This window comes from Canis lupus, chromosome 24 (assembly GCF_048164855.1).
Source record: "Canis lupus baileyi chromosome 24, mCanLup2.hap1, whole genome shotgun sequence".
Lineage (NCBI taxonomy): Eukaryota > Metazoa > Chordata > Mammalia > Carnivora > Canidae > Canis > Canis lupus.
The window spans coordinates 11,924,752-11,942,442 of record NC_132861.1 but is presented as its reverse complement, the minus strand read 5'-3'; the positions used below and the strand labels follow the sequence as shown (position 1 = coordinate 11,942,442).

General features: G+C 40.2%; 1 protein-coding gene and 1 pseudogene across 2 annotated transcripts in view; both read right to left on the bottom strand.

The window, feature by feature from the left end:
- Positions 1–17,691, bottom strand: part of SLC7A1 (solute carrier family 7 member 1) — a 139,953-nt gene that overhangs the window by 98,584 nt on the left and 23,678 nt on the right. The window lies entirely within an intron of this gene.
- Positions 6,307–17,691, bottom strand: part of LOC140615759 (RNA-binding motif protein, X chromosome-like) — a 35,032-nt pseudogene continuing 23,647 nt past the window's right edge.

Sequence of the window (17,691 nt, the reverse complement as noted above, 5' to 3'; positions counted from 1 at the left end):
AGGAGACACTTCCTCCTGCCTTTAAATGGGACCCAAGAGTGACAGTCTGGGTTAAGGTGAAAAAGAAATAAAAATCAACAAGCAGAAAGAGACAATGGAGAAACCTTGACCTTGCTGTTCATTGAAGAGGTAAAAGTCTCTCTTGAGAATTCATAATCCCAGTCTGCTCCTCACATAAATTTTCACACAAGTTTATACTACTTATGAAGCTAAACAACCTCAGGCCAGAATTTAATTTAAAGTAGCCCTAAACTAGCAAGGCCTTCCAGGTGCTGGTAAAAATAAACACAAATCCTTTCTGGAAGAACTCACCTTCAACTGCAAACTCAAAGAAATCCTGCAGATAAATGTATAAGGAAATGAGAAATTCATAATAATAATTTACAAACTAAACAGAGAAGAAATAGACACTATTAGTGAAATGAGTAGTAAAAGGGACAATTGAAACTGACATATTAAAACTTCCAATAGAGAAATTCCACATTCAGAATTATATTTTGTGATATTAAATAAAATAAAATAGAAGTTTGAAAAACATGGAGACTCTAAAAATGAAAAATATAATCACTAAAACTAAAATCTCAATTGATTGCACCCCATTAGGATAACTATTATGAAAAACAAACAAGCAGCAAATAACAAGTGTTGGCAAAGATAGAGAAATTGAAACCCTTGTCTACTGTTGGTAGGAATGTAAAATGGTGCAACTGCTCCAGAAAACAGATTGACAGTTCTTCAAAATATGATACATAGAATTACTGCATGATCCAGCAATTCCATTTCTGGGTATCTACCCCAAAAAATAAAAATCAGGAACTCAGACAAATATTTGTTGACAAATATTCATAGCAGCGTTATTAACAGTAGCCAAAAGCTGGAAACAACCCAAGTGTCCATTGATGGATAAATGGATAAATAAAATGCAGTATACCCATATAATAGAATATTAATCAGCCATAAAACAGAAGGAAAGTTTGATACTAGACAATCAGTAAGTTAATGAAGGAATCAAAGAAGAAACCTGAAAATACCTTTAGACAAATGAAAATGAAAACAGTTCAAAGGTTATGGGGCCTGGCAAAATCAGTTCTAAGAAGGAAGTTTATAGTGATACAGACCCCCCCCCCCAAGAAACAAGAAAAATCTCAAATGATTTAACCTTATCCCTAAAGGAACTAGAAAAAGAAAAACAAAGCCTTGAATTCATCTTGAATAAGCACTCATAAGATTGCTGAAGATCTTACTTTCCAGAGTTTTTGGGAAAAGTTGATGTTGACAGTTTTTGCCAGTGTTCTCATTGCTTTCCTGGAGAGGTAAATTTTCAGAGGTCCTTACTTCCCTGTTCTGGATTTTGAACTCTTGGTAAGGAAGAGCACCTGGATAGGATAAAGCTGGTAAAGCTTTAGCAGTGTGTCCTGACTGATGATATTACTAAACTAAAAGACTTCTGTCTATTAAAGACAGAGGATGCAAATGGAAGCCAAAAAGTGAGAGATAGGGGACACCTGGGTGGCTCAGTGGTTGAGCATCTGTCTGCCTTTGGCTCAGGTTGTGATCCCAGGTCTGGGGATTGAGTCCCACTTTGGGCTCCCTGCGAGGAGCCTGCTTCTACCTCTGTCTACGTCTCTGCCTCTCTCTGTGTCTCTCTTGAATAAATAAATAAAATCTTTTTTTAAAAAGTGGGAGATGGTATTTGCAATACATATGACTGACAAAAATGTGTCACAAATCAGTGAGATTTAAGAGCAGGTTAGACATAGCTAAAGAATTAGTGAACTGAAGGAATTACTTGGAACACCATCCAAAAGACATATAGAATATAAAACTATACCAAACAACAAGGAAGTGACAGCAATAAGGTCTAGCATATACAAAGAGACCATTTTTCAAAGATGTATGACTGAGATTCTTTTCAAAACTATTGCTCTATCTAAATTCTCAAATACAAGAAGCCAAATGATAAAAAAAAAAAAAAGAAGCCAAATGAACCCCAAGTAAAAAAATTCCACAGCTAGATAAAACATAGAGCTACTGTAGGTCATAAAATATAAAAAGATCTTGAAAACAACCACAAAAAACCTCCAGATTGCCTACAAAGAAATGTCAATAAGAGTAAAATCTTATATTTCAGTGACAGTAACACAGTGAATTATTTTCTTTTTTTAAAAGATATTTATTTATTTATTTATTTATTTATTTATTTATTTATTTATGATAGACAGAGAGAGAGAGAGAGAGAGAGGCAGAGACACAGGCAGAGGGACAAGAAGGCTCCATGCCGGGAGCCCAACGCGGGACTCGATTCCGGGACCCCAGAATCGCGCCCTGGGCCAAAGGCAGGCACTAAACCGCTGAGCCACCCAGGGATCCCCAGTGAATTATTTTCAATGTAGTAAGAGATAATAAAGAAGTATCCACAAAGGAAACTTTTAAAGAAATATGGGAAAAATACTTTAGATGGAATTGGAATGTTTGAGTCAAGAAATTGTGAGCAGAGATATTGCTAAATACAAACAAATATAGATGGCATACAATAAAAGAAAGTAATGTCTAATCTGGAAATGAAGGTAACAGACTAGAACTAAAATACTGAACAAGGATGGATGGTCACATTAGAGTGAGGCTTAGGGAGTTAGAGAACAGAAACTAGAGCCAGATTGCTTTGGTTGCAATCTTGAAGCTGGTACTTATTATCTAGTACTTATTAATTTGCTTTGAACAAGCTAATCAACATCTCTGTATGTCTCTATTCTTCTCCTAATATGAAGAGAAGCATCGAGCTCATAGGGTTATCATGATAATCAGCTAATGTATACATTGATCTCTTAGAGCAGTGCTTGATACAGAGCAAGTGCTATGTGTATGTTAGCTATTGTTCTCAATAAAGTGTTCTGAGGTCCTAGGATGCCAGGTAGAAAACACTATCATGATGAAAGAATAACACATCCCTTCTTTTTTTAAAGGATTTTATTTATTTATTCATGAGAGACACACAGAGAGAGGCAGAGACATAGGCAGAGGGAGAAGCAGGCTCCCTGTGGGGAGCCTGATGCAGGACCCAATCCCGGCATGACCTGATCCAAAGGCGGACACTCAACCACTTAGCCACCCAGGCGCCCCCTCTGCCTTTTTGTTTTTAAAGGTTTATTTATTTATTTATTTATTTATTTATTTATTTATTTATTTGAAAGAGAGAGAGCATGAATACAAGCTTGGGGGAGGGAGACGAAGACGCCTCAGTGAGCAGGTAGCTTGATATCGGCTCAATCCCAGGACTCTGGGATCGTGACCAGAGCCAAATGCAGACGTTTAACCAACTGAACCACCCAGGCGCTCCAACACACCTCTTCTGACAATAATAAAGAACCTAGAAATTCTATCGACAAGCTTGTTTTAACTGACTCACTAAAAAACTCTGTACCCATCTAACTTATGTCACATAGACTTTTTAAAAATCTGTTTATTAGTTTACAAGATAATTCCAAGAAGTAGAAATTGAACACATTGTGGAGGGTACTGCTAGTTGCCTTATCAATGATCAGCCTGCCATTCTTACACATTGAACACTGATTTCCTGAATAGTAGCAATGTGCGGAGCTAAGACACTTTCTAAAGGTGCCTTTAGAGTTAACCGTGGGCAATAGACCTAGGCAGATCATTGGGATTTAAGTGGAAGTCACTGGGCTGGATTTCTAGAAAGGCTATCTTAAACTTTATGCCTTTAAAGCTAATACGCCTTGAACCAACATGTTTCTCATCCTTTGGTTGTGTGTATTTGTGTGTGGCCACATATCTTCAAAGCTCCTGCAAGAACTCTGCCTTAGTTCTCACTTCCTGTTTCTGCAGAGCTTGAAGGTAAGCCAGAGGTGAGAACATTGGCCTCAGGTGTTCCTGGGAATGTGCACACCCCAGGCATGCACACAGCTTTTCACATGCATATAGCCTTATTGGTTCCCAGGAACATGTAGGAGATTTTCAATGCCCCTCTATGGACTTTACTGTAAATAATCTTTATTCAAGGAGATTTCACTAAAAATTTCTGGGACTTTAAAAATGGATTTTGACAAGTAGCTTCCTGAAATTGTCCAAGAAGAACAATAAAGTGGAATTTTTCTGTCAAACATCAAAACAGACTATAAAACTATAGTAACTATAATAGGGTGGCATTATTGATGAAATACATAGCATGATGGGGAAAAAAGTCCAGAAATACATACACACATACACAAACACAACATGTGTGCACATTTTGCACATTCAAATTTATATAAAACTATAAAGTTATTTAATAAGTTTAGCCTGGGGAAGGAATTTTTTTAGGACAAAAGGAAAACAAGAAAACATAAAGGCAAATCTTGATAAATTTGACTATATAAAAATACTTCCTTATAGTGAAGGGCATCACGAATGAAATTAAAGGCAAACAATATGCTGATTGACAATTCTTGTCAACATGCAACAGAAACAAAATTCAAATTAAATAACTGGATCCTACTTTTAATGTATTAGATTGGCAAAAGAAAAAAGTTCAGAGATTGGTAGCACCATGTTAATGTGGTTCTGAAGATACCCTCCTTCACTGCTAGTGAGAGAGCAAATTGTTTTGGGAGGCAACTTTGCAGGACCTAATAATATTTTAAATGTATATCACTTAAATGCTAATACAGCATTTTCACTTCTGGAAATCTGTGCTGCAGAATATTCACATGTGGGGCGCCTGGGTGGCTCAGTGGTTGAGTGTCTGCCTTTGGCCCAGGTGGTGATCCCAGGGTCCTGGGATCAAGTCCCACATCTGGCTCCCCACAGGGAGCCTGCTTCTCCCTCTGCCTGTGTCTCTGCCTCTCCCTGTCTCTCATGAATAAATAAATAAAATCTTTAAAAAAAAAAGAATATTGACATGTGCACAAAGATGGATATTCATGAAGTTGTTTATTGCAGTGTTGCTTGTGATAGTCAACCAGCTAGGAACCTGAATGTCCATCAGTACTGTGTGTGTGTGTGTGTGTGTGTGTGTGTGCACGCGCGCTTGCACACACATAAAGGGGGAGGGAGTTACCGAGAGAAAAAGAAAGAGACTTCAATAAAGATTCGAACAGCTTTACGGTTTTTTTGATGATGCTTTTATGTTGTATACCATATACTTCTCTATTATTTACATTTTTCAAGTGATTTGAAAACAATAAAAGAGAAAAAAAAGCAAGCCGCAGACCTGTGTAGAATTCCCAAAGAACTCTACAGAAGCAGATACACATTTGTTAATGTATATTATTACTGTCTGATAAAAATGCACAACGGCTCCCAGTGGCTCCTGGGGGTGACAGCGCGGCCGTGGGAGATGGAGCGGAGGGCTTCCCACCCCCACGCCGCGGGTCCACGGACGCTTCACAAGCTAGTCCACTGCTGAAATTAAAAAGCAGCCCCGGTGGCTCAGCGGGTTAGCGCCGCCTTCGGTCCAGGGCGTGATCCCGGGGTCCTGCGTCCAGTCCCACGTCGGGCTCCCTGCGTGGAGCCTGCCTCTCCCTCTGCCTGTGTCTCTGCCTCTCTCTCTGTGTCTCTCATGAATAAATAAATAGAATCTTAAAAAAAAAAAAAAAAGAATAAAGAAGTAAACACATGCCAGTAAAGGGGAGGGGAGGGAATGGCAGCCGCTCTCAAGCTCAAGAGGAAGACGAAGAGGTGATTTCAAGGTCAGGAACAGGGAAGCCGGGGATCCCGGGGTGGCGCTGCGGTTTGGCTCCTGCCTTTGGCCCAGGGCGCGATCCTGGAGTCCCGGGATCGAGTCCCACGTCGGGCTGCTTCTCCCTCCTCCTGTGTCTCTGCCTCTCTCTCTCTGTCTATCATAAGTAAATAAATAGATATTAAAAAAAAAAAAAAAGAACAGGGAAGCATGAGCAGGCAGCAGAGACCTCCAAGGCGACAGAGAGCGTGGGAACCTGGATGACGTAGGGATGACGTGGGCACGCGGATGATGACGTGGGCACGCGGGGTGTGGGTGACGGCTGAGCAGCGTCGACAGAGAGCGTGGGAACCTGGATGACGTGGGGATGACGTGGGCACGCGGGGTGTGGGTGACGGCTGAGCAGCGTCGGCGAGCACTGGTGGGGACGCCCTCAAGGGGCAGCACAGCGTGGGAAGACAGAAGTGAGGGAAGGGACGTGATCGAAGAGCCAGTGTGAGACCGGCTGTGGGAAGAGAGACAGAGGTTGGCTTCCAACTGGAAGAACCCGGGGCAAGCATTAAATAAAATCAGTGATTGTGTTTCTGTGAAAACCAAAACAGTTTTCTTGAGTTAGAAAAGTTCCTTAAACCATGATCATGGGCTGCCCATGCCTCAGCTAATGTGATTCATAACGATTGACCCTTTGGAGCAATTGGATCTCTTTATCTCTATTATTTTGGTTTTTTTGGTTGTTGTTTTTTTGGTTTTGGCCAAACTTTTTAATTCAGTATTCTGTAGTTGCTCAACACACACTTAAATGGTCTTATTGGGGGAAGGGAAAGGGGAGGTTCTTGTAGATTCCCAAGGAAATGTCAGAAAGGCAAAATATGGCCAGCATTATCCATTTGCTTTTTTTGGATTTACGGGGTGAATAGCACTTTCTTTATATAAGCATCTGATCTCAGGTTTTTCATTACGAGAACATTGAGATTTCAGTTTGAAGACACTCTGAAATCCAAAGAGTAGCATACCCCAACCACCCTCTAAGCTACCGACCTGTAGCTTGTTTGTACAGGCAGAAGGATTCACTTCTCCACTTTAGAAGGCTAGATGCTTGTGGAAGGTCTTAGAATTGCTTTGCCTCATTTACTGGGAAAAATCAGATATAGGAAGTGGCCTTTAGGGACAATTTTAACGTGAAAAATTACAACACTAGTACACAAGTCAAGTCTTAACACATTTAACATTTGCTTATTGAAAGCAATGTCATAAAGTCAAATAAGATTAAACAAGGTTTACTCCTTTCCCTCACAAGAACATAATAATTATGGAAGGGAAATTCAATAAGAAATTTTAAAAAGGTAACACAATTTTTCCTTTTAGTAGTCCTTGGGTAGTTATGACAGAAAAGGTTCCACTTTTTTGTTTGTTTCTTTGAACAGGGATTTTGGTCCAAAGTTTTGTTTTGTTTTTAATATCTGTTTCTGCCTCCCCCTCTCTCAGATCGGCTTCCTCCATGGCCACCACCTCTTGGTGCTCTGCAGCTTGAACTGCTGTAGGAATCACGTGGAGGAGGGTACCGCCTTTCCATAGAAGGGGGAAGCCCTCTTTCTTGTCTGCCAACCTGATCAGGACCACTTGAGTAGAGATCACTTCGGCTGCTTGAGTGTCTTGACTGCCACCATATCCATCACGTGAGCTTCTATAATCATCGTAGTAACTACTTCCACCATAAGATGGTGGGGGCCCTCGTGTAGGTGGAGCACTACGTGAGATACCATAACTCTCATATGAATCTCTGTAGGAACCTCCACTTGCATGATCTGAGTAGTCACGATCAGGACCATAGCCATCTCTAACACTATAGCCTCTTGACAGGTAGACATCATGTGACCTGGAATGACCATAATCACGGTAAGTATAATCTCTTGGTGGCGGTGCATAATCTCTTGTATCACGAGAATCTGGGTAGTCTCTGCTTGAATAGCTGTCTTTAGTAGAATATCCATCGTCTCTTGGGGACAAATACACATCTCTACGAGAGGGCAGGAGTTCTCTTCCAGGTGGGCCTCAATAACTATCTCTTCTGCGTGACACAGGAGCTCTTCCTCCCATTCCACTGCTGCTGCGAACTGGTCCTAAAGCGGCAGATCTTTTAGGAGGAGTACTACCACAAAGTCTTCTTTTTACTGGAAGTGGTCCCCTGGAAGAACTCATGTTAAAATTCATGGATTAGCCACAATCATCCATGTGCCCTCCACGTGAGGGAGGTCTCCTGGTTCCACCACTTCCTCCTCTTCCGCCTCTAAGACCTCTTGGAAGGCCTCTGCTTCTTAGAGGTGGAGGTGGTCCATGTCTACTACTTTCAAATGATGGTTTAGTGGCTTGTTCTACCTTGATGGCTTTTCCATCTAAGGACTTTCCATTAGTGTCTCTGGCTGTATCCTTAGCATCTGCTGGGCTCTCAAAGATGACAAAAGCAAATCCTTTTGATTTGTTGGTTTCGCGATCTTTCATCTATAGAACTTCTACTATTAGTCAATATTTGCCAAATACTGCTTCAAGGGCTTTTTCATTTGTTTCTGTATTGAGGCCACTAATAAAAAGCTTTCCTGGAAGATCTACTTCAACCATTTTTCCCCCTGGTGAGAGTCGGAGGAGTGACCGTTCCAAGTTCCTATGACCCACTGGCAGGGGCTTCGTAGCAGCTCAGCACGAGGGAGGGCCGCTGGTTCTGAGAATGGAAGAGGGAAGCCGCTAGCACTACTGCACAACTATTTTGTATTTCTGCAGCAGGACTTGGGATTTAACTTTTGCCATAGGACAGAATGGATAATATTAGAGAAGAGGAATGTGTATGCAACAAACTCACCTGTGATATTAATAGGAAGGAGACTGACCTGAGAAAATTGCATAGTAAACATGCTATTTGTGTAAAATATCCTTAAAATCCATATACAATCTATACAGTCTCCCTGGATGTGATACATAAAGATATAGTAAGAATGCATGCCGAGTTGAAACCAGCTAAACTGGAATGAATTTGTGTTTGGAGGAGAGAGACATAATATACCATGGACTTAAGAAGAGCCAGGCTCGTGGCGCAGCAGTTTGGTGCCTGCCTTTGGCCCAGGGCGCGATCCTGGAGACCCGGGATCGAGTCCCACGTCGGGCTCCCGGTGCATGGAGCCTGCTTCTCCCTCTGCCTGTGTCTCTGCCTCTCTCTCTCTCTCTCTCTCTGTGACTATCATAAATAAATAAAAAAAATTTAGAAAAAAAGTTTAAAAGAAGAGCCAGGCTCTTGCTGAAGGAGACACATATGGTATCTATTGTATGTGTCACTTCTTATTTCCCCTGAGTAAGATTAAATAATTGTATGTTTTGCTCTTCAAAAATCTTCTCTGGCTGTTCTTTTTTTCCTGGTGCAATTGGCCAGCGTATTCTGATCCACAGAAAGAGGAAGGCATGGCAGGGGGCCAGGAGAGTGGGCATTTCTTCCTCTCCTCTGCCTTCTAGGCACAGGTGAATGGCTTTGAAATCATGCACCATGAAGTCATAACACTCACTAAGCTAGATATGTTTTTCAGGAAATATGTATGTAATGGCAGCTTCTTATGCTGCTGGTTTTTATACAAAGCTGTGCACTTTGGGAACCATTTTGCTCTCACACTTGTCATGTGTTCAGCTACAAACAGTCCACCTTAATTTTCAAAGTGAACAATTTGAAGTTTTAAAATAGGGAAAGTTAGGGGCATCTAGGTAAGTCAGTTGGTTAAGCATCTGCCTTTGGCTCAGGTCACCATCTCAGGGTCCTAGATAGAGTCCTGCATGGGGCTCCCTCTCAGCGGGGAGTCTGCTTCTCCCTCTTCCTCCACCCCTCCCCCCACTTGTGTTCTCTCTTGCTAGCTCTGCTTTCTTCCATAAATACTTTAATAATCTTAAAAGGGAGCCCTGGGTGGCTCAGCGGTTAACTGCATCTGCCTTTGGCTCAGGTCGAGATCCTGGGGTCCCGGGATCAAGTCCCACATTGGGTTCCCTGCATGGTGCCTGCTTCTCCCTCTACATATGTCTCTGCCTCTCTTTCTGTGTCTCTCCTGAATAAATAAAATCTTTAAAAAAAAAAACCTTATTTTTTTTAAATAAGGGAAACTAAAAAATAAAACTGAAATGAGAAGTCAGTGAGATTTCATTAAATATATTTGGACATTATTGTATATCACAGCACCAAATATTTGAGTTGCATCCTGTGGGAACCAGTAAATATAATCAGTGATCTTGATATGATGACATCATATTGCCAAAAATTTTAGGATCATAGCAAATTATCTTACCTTTTAAAATGTGAATTTTCAGGAAGAATTTTGAGTCTAGTGAATGGCACGGATCTGAGAATTCTTCTACTAAATGGTAGTGACAATTCACCTTGAGGTTTTGATATGCCCTCTAGGTTTCGTGAGTTCTAGCATCCAGTCAACCTTCCAAATGCTATCCTTTTGTGATGAACTTGATCTTGTCTGTGAGCCGGGGGCAGCAAATTAACGCAACAGAATTTTATTCGGCTTGGTTGCAATAATGGAAATAAGTACCCCTGGCAAAAGGTTCAGAGAAGGGAGCATTCTCACATATTGCCACTAGATGTGTGGATTGCCACAACTTCTTCTGCACAGCAGTGTGGTAGTATCTCGTACACTAACATAACTCATATGCCCCTGATGGTGAAGAAGCAGGCCACCAAAGGAAGCAAGCAGAAAGCAACTTGTTTCTCTCCCTTCAGTGGCCTTTCAAGCCTCTGGTAGGATTTTTTTTTTTCCTTCTCCCTAACTAAAATTTCAGGCAGTTTACATAACTTTTTCTGCCATTAAAAAAAAAGTTTCTGGTCACTTTTATTCACAACGTTTAAAATGTTCAGTCCTGTGTAAAAGTTAAAACTGGATTTTATGCAAAGCTTCTCCCTTCATGGGGCAGATGCTATAGAGGGAAAGGAGGGTCTGGCTGGCTTCTCCTCTGCTTCCTTCATGCCTCTACTCCTGGCCCAGGCAGGAGATAGGGAAGAAGAGGCAAGGATGAGGAGGCCGGGAGAGGTAGTGCTTGTCTAGTACTTGCTGTTAAAAAGTGAGGATGGATGTGCTTTCGACTTGGTAGATCCTCAGAGCTAACATTTCTTTTCCCACAGAACACTTTCCTCAAGGTTTGACCACCCGGAACCTCCAGCTGTGACTCTGCAATGTGCAGAGTGCCACTTGCAAGGGCTACTTTTAATGTCTCCCCCTGCCTGGGTAGTCCACATTTGCTCCCTGTTTGTAGATTCCCATTGCTCCACAGGCACCTCTTGAGCAGAATTCAGAATTGCTCAAGGCTGCCTCTGTCCTATGCACCATATCTGGTCCACGAGCCACACCTCACACTTTCTTGTCCCTGCTGTCAGTGGAAACGAAGTGCAGGGCAGAGGCAGCTTTTTACTTTGCTATTTCAGGTGACTGCAGTCACCCTTTTGACTCCAGAATTATTTGGGGGCAAGAGTCATAAACCAGTTCATCATGACCTTAAACTCCAGGGGACACACATAGAGTTCTCACAGTGGTCTCCTGAAACCCCTCACTACCTTGGGATGAGGAGGACACATCCTGCACTGCTGCCTTGGGGTGACATGAAGGATGGTGCCACAGCTGTCCAAGAACCCTCTCCAGAGAAAGTGTCTCTCAGCCCCTGCCTCTCCTACCCATGTTCCTGGCTCTTAAGTAGGTGTTGGCCAAAAGGCTTCCAAACCAGCTTTGACCCCACCCTTGCAAGCCCCGCCCATATGTTGGTATGTGGAATGTGAAATCTTTTTTCTCAGATTCTTGGGACCGCTGGTTAAAACTGAGTTATGTTTTACATTTTGTTAATTCACATTCCCTTTGACTTAGCCCTTTTTGGAAATCTATTCTATAGATGTGGAAGTACTGGCATTTAAAGATATTTATAGGAGTAGTGTTTGTGGTGGAAGAAAAAGAGAGGGAGAAAGAGAGGGTGGAAGGATGAAGGAAAGAGAACCTAACTCTCCATCTGTAAAGGAATGGAATGCTTGAATAAATCACATATGTATGCACAATGGACTATTATGTATCCATTAAAAATAATGAGTTATACCTTATCTGTTAGCTGAAGGGAAGTATATTCTATAATATTTGTGGGGTATAAAGGAGATTGCAAAGTGATTGCAAAGCGTTTAGTGTGTTCTATTTTTTTAAAGATTTTATTTATTTATTCAAGACAGAGAGAGAGAGAGAGAGAGAGAGAGAGAGGCAGAGACATAGGCAGAGGGAGAGGCAGGCTCCCTGCAGGAAGCCCGATGCGGGACTCGATCCCAGTACCCCAGGATCACGACTTGAGCCAAAGGCAGACACTCAACCACTGAGTGTGTTCTATTTTTGAAGAAACCCTACTTGTTTGTGTATGTCTGTAAGTGTAGAGGAGGGTGGGAAAGGGCAAGCCCACATTATTAATAATGAGCATCTCAGTGGGTGATGATGACAGCAAGAGTCAGGGGAGCTTCATCATTTCGAAAATATATTGTGAAATTGTTGTGCATATTATAGCAAGCATATGTATTCTGGCAATTAAAGAATAATATTATAAAGAAAAATAAAGGAACTAAAATGAAATAGGAAGAACAAACTGATACAACTATAAAAAGAAAACACCCAGAAAATGTTACGAGTTCTAAAAAATCTTCAAGGAACAGATCATTCCCACGTTATAAAAGCTATTTGCAGAGCCTAGGAAAAATGGAAACCTTCCAACTTAATTTTCAGAGGCTAGATTTACCAAGATAACAGAACCGAAAAAGAAAAGTAGGCTGATTATTCATGCAAAAATCTAAAACATTAGCAAATTGAATCAGCATATTTAAAGGATAAGGCAAGATGGTCAGTTCAGGTCAAATTATCCTAGTAGCACACGTAGCTTAACATTAGTAAATGTGTTAGTATAACTTACAACCTTAACAGAGTAAAGGAAGAAACCATAGATGCTAAAAAATAATTTGATAAAATTCAGCAGTAATTTCTAATTTTTTAAAAAGCTCATTAGCAAAGAATATACAGATCTTGCCTTCAATTGATACATCATGCTGCTATATTTCCATGTCCTAATGTCCAGTCCTCACTCATCTGCATAGATAGGACAAGCACTTGCCCTCTCCTGCTCACCCCCTACTTTCCTGCTGAAATTGACTCACAAGAACCTCAGTAAGAAGTTTGAGGGGTTATAGCAGCAATGTCCACAATAGCCAAACTGTGGAAGGAGCCCTGGTGTCCATCGAAAGATGAATGGATAAAGAATATGTGGTCTATGTATACAATGGAATATTACTCAGCCATTAGAAACGACAAATACCCACCATTTGCTTCGATGTGGATGGAACTGGAGGGTATTATGCTGAGTGAAGTAAGTCAATCGGAGAAGGACAAACATTGTATGTTCTCATTCATTTGGGGAATATAAATAATAGTGAAAGGGAATAGAGGGGAAGGGAGAAGAAATGTGTAGGAAATATCAGAAAGGGAGACAGAACATGGAAGACTCTTAACTCTGGGAAACGAACTAGGGGTGGTGGAAGGGGAGGAGGGCAGGGGGTGGGGGTGAATGGGTGACGGGCACTGAGGAGGGCACTTGACGGGATGAGCACTGGGTGTTATTCTGTATGTTGGCAAATTGAACACCAATAAAAAATAAATTTATTATTAAAAAAAAAAAAGACAGACATACAAATCCAAGCCGAAGGGCTTCACTTCCCAAAACGTCTGAGGAAGAAATGGTACAGATTCTACGAACTCTTCCAGAAACCCGCAAAGGAAGGAACAGGTCCCCACTGGTGAGGCCTGCTTCACTCTGACCTCAAAGCCTTGTCTGGCCTAGAAAATGAGAGAACAACTTATATATGTTGGCAAATTGAACACCAATAAAAAATAAATTTACAAAAATAAATACATACATACATACATAAATTTAAAAAAAAAAAAGAAGTTTGAGGGGAGGAGGGGAGTGAGTTTGAGGTACGTATTCCTCTGTTTCTATCCCTGCAAGGTCACCTGAGCTGTCACTGGACCTTTCAGGGCCTGACTCCCCAGGACTCTTTCTCTCAGGGTTCTGATAACCACTCCCTCCATCGTTTCTTTGACTTATACTTGACGGAAATGTCTCTGCTCCTAAGCCCTGGGCTGTTGCACCAGCCTTTGTGGTGCTCTGCACCGAGATCTTTGTACAGATTCTCTTTATTCGCAGTAGCCTCATTCTATGAAGTTGCTGAGAACACGAATTCAGGGATTACTAAACCACTGCTCCCCAGGGAAATACAGGGTTAGGGTTCTGCAAGACTTTGGTCACAACATTTTTGTCAACTGATCAATGCAGAACCATGTTTTACATTTGTTTTCTGTTTAAAGGGACCTTATTTAATATTTGCCATTAATTTATGAACATTGAGCTCGTAGCCAACAACACTGTAACTTATGCCTGAATAAAGCTTATGGAACACACAGATTCGCTCTATAAGGCACACTGCAGCTGTTCTGTGGTTAGGGATACTAGGCAGTACTTCAGTGGTATGCTTGGTGGCCATTTTAAACAGCAAAATTGTCCACGAAAGTACAAAAATCCAAAAAAGATGTCACCAAGTCGACTGTGAAGACACTTGAGAGCTGAAACAAGAATACAGAGTGTTGCCTTGTTCAGCTTCAGCGAGAGGGTGCATGTCAGTTACAAGTTGTTTTTGCCACTCTACATGTGTCTGAATAACTGTGGAAGCACCACACCTATTGATTTTAGGGTTACAAATAAATTTTAACAAGCAGACGAATTTGCAAATATGGAATCATGGACAATGAGGATTAACTCTATTCCTTTTATAAACAAATTCTTCTCAGATTATATTATTTCAAAATGCCATTGGTTTCTTACTGGAAGTCTGATTTTATAGCCGTGTGTCCCTGAGATCTACTGCAAATGCCATATCAAATGGTAAAAAATTAGAAGTATTAAAAGGATTTTTTTAAAAGGCTGCTATACCATTCATTGTGCTGGAAAACTTTAGCCAAAGTGATAAGAAATAAAAATAAAATATAAAGATCGAGAAGGGAAGACAAAAATGTCTTTAACATAAGACAACATGATTATCCACCCATAAAATCCAAAAGAATACATTAAAACGTATTTAGCCAATAAAAATGCAGCAGTGTGTATGGGGATAAAATCAACATATCAAAAGTAATAGCTTCCCTGTTTGCTAACCAAAAGCAATTGGAAAATGTAATTGAAAAAAAATCTACTCACAATACCAACAAAGTCTCTACAACAATTCCTAGGAATAAATTCAACAAGCAAAATGTAACACTTGTAAGAACAAAAAATAAATTTATTAAAGGACAAAAAAGAGCATTTGAATAAACGGAGAACTAAATCATGTTCCTAGTTTGGATAACTCAATATACTTAAAATGTCAATTGCCCTTAAATTAATCCATAAATTCATGGCAATACAAGCCAGAAATCCCTTCCCAAGCCCAAATCTTCCAACCCAACTCATGTTTTCAAAAATTCATCTGGAAGAGAATATGCACCAGACCAGCAAAGATTCCTTTGATAAAGAGACTAATGAGGGTATCAAAGTACATTCTAAGTTATAGTAATTTTCAAAATGTGACATAAAGGTGAGGGATAAACAGATCCTTAAATATAGACTCCAGAAGATAGAGTCCAGAATCAGACCTATGTATACAGACCTATGTATATGCAAGAATTTAGTAAATGAAGAAAGTAATACTTTGAACCATGAAGTAAAAAATTCAGTAAATAATATTGGCAAAAAATGGTGCAAAAGGTATTTGCAAAACATATCACAAAAGACAAGGGATGAATATACAGAAGATATAATATATAATTCCTACAAATCGGTATGAGAAAGCCCAAAGGAAAAATAGGCAGTGGGCAAAGAATGTGAAAAGACATACAAATGACCAACAACTAAATGAAAAATAATCCTCATTTCAATAGCAGCCAGGCAAATGAAAATCAGACAGGAATGAGATACAATTTCCAACCATCAGTTTGGCAAAAATTGAGGAGACTGATAACACAGCAAGTGTTAATGAGGAAGTGGGGAAATGGTATTTTCCTGCACTGTGGATGGTTCAGCTGTTTTGGAAAGCAACATGGCGGTATAAATTAAAATGTTAAATACACATACCCTATGATCCAAAAATGCATTTCTAGCTATCTAATATGGAGAAATATCCTCACATAACCTCAAAGAGATATTGTTACAGTACAAAATTTAGAAACCATTGATGTCCATTAAAAGTAGTATGGTTAAGTATATTGTTATACATCTGTACTACAGATCAGTGTAGCATTTTTTTCAAAAAAGCTGGATCAATACACACCAGCATTAAAATATCTCTGATGATTGCCCAATGAAAAAAAGCATGTTGATGGAAATATATACTGTGCTATGTAATATATGTTAAATAAAAAATCCACATAAATTGTTTATTTCTATTTTCATCTATATAAGCATGTCTGTAAACATGTAGAAAAGTAGTTGTAAGCATACACATCAAATTAATAAGCAGATGACACTTGTAGGGAGGTGAATGAGACTGGAAAGTGGTCATTCAAGAGACTTTTTGCTTTATTTTTGATTTCTAAAGTTTAATTGTAACAAAAATAACAAAATCTATCACCCTAACCATTTTCAAGTGTACAGCTGAGTGATGTGGAGTATGTTCACCCTGCTGTGCAACAGATCCCCGGAAGTGCTTCATCTTCAAAGCTGAAACTCTGTCCCCATTAAACACCAACCCCCCACTTCCCCTCCCCCTAATCCCTGGCAACCACATTCTACTTTCTGTTGCTATGAATTGGACTACATTAGATACCTTATGTAAGAGAAATCATAGAGTATTTGTCTTTTTGTGATTGGCTTATTTCACTTAGTATAGTTTCTTCAAGATTCATCCATATTATAGCACATGTCAGAATTTCCTCCTTCTTAAAGGCTGAATAATATTCTATTGTATGTACATATCACATTTCATTTATTTCTTTGTTCACAGATGGACACTTGGGGTGCTTCTGTCTTTTGACTGTTGTGAATAGTACTCCTATGAACATGGATGTACAAATATCTCTGTGAGACCCTGCTTTCATTTCTTATGAATGTATACCCAGAAGTAGAATTGCTGAGCCAGCCATTTGGTAGTTCTATTTTTAATTTTTTTGAGGAACCACCATACTGTGTTTATTTTATGTTTATCACCTAAATATTTCACAAGAACATATTTATGTATTGTTTATATGATTAAAGGTAAAAGAAAAAATAATTTAGATAAGCAGAGTTCAAAAGACATTAAGCACCATGTAAATAGTGGTTTTGATGATAGCTAAGAATGGTCAGGCTTGACATCTCTGGCCTACCAAAAGGCCTGTGAATGGAAGATGCTGAAAACTATGAATCTAGCATTTAATTAGCATTACAGATTGTTTTATTGTTCATAAAAAATCCACTAGCTTGCCTTGGGGAGGCTTATGCTGGCATCGCCATCTGGCTTGCTTTGGCCAATGAAACATGAACAGAAGTACAGAGAGTCAATGTGTGGTTTTCTGTGTCCTCTTTGCCCTCTGCTGTGATAACCAGCAATGTCCCAAGAAGAAGCTGCCATGGCAGCTGGCATCCCAAAGGAGGATGAGTGCAGCAGAGTGGCATCCAACCCTTGATGCACATGAAGCATGAGAGAGAGTTATCTCTTGGGGGTTGAGAATAACTGAATTTGTTTTTGATGCCACAGGACAGTGTGGTCTTTCAGTCTCATGCAAGATGTCTATTTCAACCCCTTCATATATACATGAAGGCTGTGGACTTCAGGTGGGAATCTGAAAACTTGAGGCCTCTTTTCTAGCAGCCCTTGGTCCTCTTCTGAAGATTCGTAGGCATTACTTCAGTGCCATGGAAAAGGCCCACACTCTGCATCCACATTGTAGCTCAGGGGCCCAGCC